This window comes from Pinus tabuliformis, chromosome 2_2 (assembly GCF_031772625.1).
Source record: "Pinus tabuliformis cultivar Carrire ecotype Pingquan chromosome 2_2, CPIR1, whole genome shotgun sequence".
In the NCBI taxonomy this organism is placed as follows: Eukaryota; Viridiplantae; Streptophyta; class Pinopsida; order Pinales; family Pinaceae; genus Pinus; species Pinus tabuliformis.
The window spans coordinates 1,173,175,654-1,173,179,882 of record NC_142300.1 but is presented as its reverse complement, the minus strand read 5'-3'; positions in this window follow the sequence as shown (position 1 = coordinate 1,173,179,882).

The following is a 4,229-nucleotide window of genomic DNA, read 5'->3' as shown; positions in this document are numbered from 1 at the left end:
TATAAAGCCACAAAAATAACAATAGAGGGATTCTATGGGGCACAGAAATAACAATATGGGGGTAATAGGGGCACAACAATATAAATAAGGGGTATAACTACAATAGTAATGGGGTAATCACTAGTATTATAGGGACCCAACATGCCCCTCTCCTTCAAAAAAGTGTTGTCCTCAACGCTTGAGTAGTTCTGGATACTTCTGCATAAAATTCTCATCCTCCCATGTGGAATCTTCAGCGGATAAGTTCTTCCACTTGATAAGATACTCTGAAATTGATCGATTTCGTAGCTGTCGAGTTCTTGTTTCTGTGACTGCTTCCGGTTCCAATATAATTTTTCCTTCCTCGTCAAGTTCTGGCAATATTGTTTGAATTGGGAGCTTGTCACCTATAACCTTCTTTAAACATGAAACATGGAAAACTGGGTGCAATCGAGAAGCTGCAGGAAGCTCCAATTTGTATGCCATAGTACCAATCTTTTGCAACACCTTGTACGGACCATAATACTTTGGTGATAATTTATTATCCTTCTTAGCTTGCTTTAGGGACATTTGCTTATATGGTTGTAGCCGTAGGAATACCCAATCACCTACATCAAAACTTCTTTCACTGCGATGTTGATCTGCCTGTTGTTTCATTCTATTTTGTGCCAACACGAGGTTATCCTTTAAGAGTTGGAGGACTTGTTGTTGATGTTCGATGTGATGTTCCACTGCCTGAACCTTAGAATTTTCTCTTAAATATGATGTGATGGATGGTGGTTGATACCCATAAAGTGCCATAAATGGGGTCATTTTTGTTGCTGTATGGAAGGAAGTGTTATACCACCATTCAGCCAGAGGCAACCATTTGACCCATTGTGTCTGTTTATCAGATACAAAGCAACGAAGATATCCTTCCAAACATTTGTTTACTATCTCAGTTTTCCCATCAGATTGAGGATGATAAGATGAGCTATGAGCTAACTGAGTACCAAGACAAGAAAATAATTCTGTCCAAAAATTTCCAGTGAAAATGGGATCTCTGTCACTTACAATAATCTTTGGGTTTCCATGTAGCTTTTGAACTGTTTCCATAAATGCAGTAGAAACTGTACTGGCTTTAAATGGATGTGATAATGCACAAAAGTGTGCATACTTGGTAAGTCTGTCAACTACCACCATGATGACACTCTTTCCCTCAGACTTGGGTAAACCTGTGATAAAATCCATTGAAACCTCCTCCCAACGTTGGCTTGGAATGGATAAAGGTTGTAATAGACCCGGTGTCTTAATTGTTTCAACTTTATTTTGTTGGCAAACCAAACATTCCGCCACAAACTTTTGAATATCTGATTTAAGGCCATCCCAAAAAAATTCCTTCTTAACCCTGTGGTAAGTTTTTAAAAATCCTGAGTGCCCTCCTAAGGGAGAAGTGTGCAATTCCATAAGAATCTTTTGTTTTAGCTGGGAATTCTTACAGAGGTATAAGCGATCTTTGTACCATAACGAATCATTTTGCCAGCTAAATGTATCAGAAGTACTGGAATCTTGTTGTAGCTTTCGAATAAGTGCCCACACTTCTTCGTCATTCTTCCATTCCTCCCTTGCTTCGTTTATCCAATCTGGTTGGATAATAGAAATGGCACACAACAATGCTTCCACATCCTCATCCTTTCTTGAGAGTGCATCTGCCACCACATTTTGCTTCCCTTTTTTGTAGATGATTTCAAAGTCATAACCCAACATCTTTGTGACCCACTTTTGTTGCTCTTCAGAGGATAATCTTTGTTCTAAAAAGTATTTAAGGCTATCATGATCCGTTTTTACCTTGAAGTGTCTTCCCATTAGGTAGGGTCGCCATTTCTTAAGTGCATGGAGTATTGCCAACATTTCCTTCTCATAAATAGCTTTGCTTAAAAACTTTCCCTTGATTGGACGACTTTCAAAAGCAATGGGTCTTTCATCTTGCATTAGAACAGCACCAATTCCATTTCCTGAAGCATCACATTCCACAATAAAGGTTTTTGTGAAGTCCGGTGTAGCTAAGACCGGTGCTTGGCACATTGCCTCTTTAAGATGTTCAAAGGCCTTTGTTGCTTTCGGAGTCCATGAAAATGAATCTTTCTTCAATAATGTTGTTAGAGGTGCTGCTATTCTCCCATAATTCTTAACAAACTTGCGATAATACCCTGTCAACCCAAGAAATCCTCGCAGATGCTTTATGGATGTGGGGATTTTCCATTCCTTAATGGCTTTAATTTTGCTAGGGTCTACCTTAACTCCTTCATGAGATACAATATGACCCAAATATTCCACCTCCTGGACTCCAAAGAAACATTTGGATCTTTTTGCATATAATTGTTTCTCCTCCAATAGTTGTAGCACCCTGTCAACATGTTCAACATGATCCTTCCAAGACTTGCTGTAGATTAGTATATCATCAAAAAATACTAACACAAATTTTCTAAGGAATGGTTTGAAAATTGAATTCATCAAACCTTGAAATGTTGAAGGTGCATTGGTAAGGCCAAAAGGCATGACCAAAAATTCATAATGACCCTCATGAGTTCTAAATGCCGTTTTCGGAATGTCTTCAATCTTCATTCTGATTTGATGATATCCCGAACGAAGATCCAACTTGGTGAAGTAAATTGATCCATGCAATTCATCCAGTAATTCATCAATGACAGGAATGGGGAACTTATCTTTAATAGTGAGCTTGTTGAGCTCCCTATAATCTGGACACATGCGCCATGATCCATCCTTCTTGTGCACCAATACTACTGGAGCTGAGAAAGAACTTTGACTCGGTTGAATTATACCAGCCTCTAGCATTTCTGCAACCATACGTTCAATTTCACTTTTTTGGACATAGGGATATCTGTACGGCCTGATGTTTGGAGGAACACTTCCTGGAATCAGATGAATAGCATGATCATGATCACGCATAGGTGGGAGACCTTTGGGAGTCTCAAATACCTTGGAATGATTGTCCAGGACTTTTTGGAGATCTGGAGAAATAGATGATTCCAATGTGGAAACATCTAGCGAACATAATTGTGCAATTACACCTCTTTGCTCCTTTTTTAGAAGCTTTGTCATGCCATTAGAGCTGATTATCTTTCCTGGTTTCCCTGCAATACCCCTTAATTCAACTTCCTTTCCTTCCATAGAAAATTTGATGAAAAGTTCTTGAAAATTAAAAGCTATTGTACCCAAGGATTGTAGCCATTGGACTCCTAGTACAACATCAGCACCTCCCATTGGAATGGAAAGCATTGGGCTAGTCAATACATATTCTCCCATGGATAGCTTGATATTATGGCACTTTCCAGAGCAATTTATTGTTCCTCCATTTGCAATCATCACTTGACACTCTGGTGCTGGATATAGGAAGCAATTCAATTCTTTTGCTACCCTACAATGAATAAAATTGTGGGTGCTTCCTGAATCAATCAACACTATTACCTTTTTCTTCTTGATTTGTCCTTCTATCTTGATGGTTTGAGGAGTGGTAATTCCCGCCAATGCATTACAAGATATGGTCGGATTTATTTGTTCTTCATCTAGGCTTTGTTCCTGGAGTATATCTTCTTCTTTTGACCTTTCTTGCTCCTTTTCTTCTTCCTCTTCACAATCTATGTAGAATAATTTCTTCTCAGCACACTTATGACCTTTAGTGTATTTGCTATCACAACTGTAACAAAGCCCTTTTGCTCTTTTTTCTTCCAATTGTTGTGGTGTCAACCTTATAGGTTGTGGAAGACTAGGGGCAACAACACTTCCGTCTTTATAGTTGTGAGTGGTATGCTTCCTGGTTGCCATAATTTTGCTTTCCATTTTTCTTGCTAACCTGAATGCCTTCTCTAATGAATCAGGTTCCCAAAGGCGAACATCATGTTGGATATTATCCTTTAAAGACCCTATGAACACATCAATCCTATGCTCCTCTGGAATATCTTTTACCCTTATGTTCAATTTTTGGAACTCCTCAATGTGCTCCATTATTGAACCCTTTTGTTTGAGACTTATCAATTGGCTAAAAAAAGTGTTGCTTTTTGTATCCTCATAATGTGCTATCAATTCTTCCGTAAAAATTGCCCAAGTGATAAATTGTTTACGAGAGCAAAGCCATTGATACCATACAAACTGATTTGGTTCCAAATATACAGTTGCCATACGTACCTTTTGTGTGTTTTGCACATTATTGAGATCGAAGAATTGCTCCATCTGTAATATCCATGTGGCGG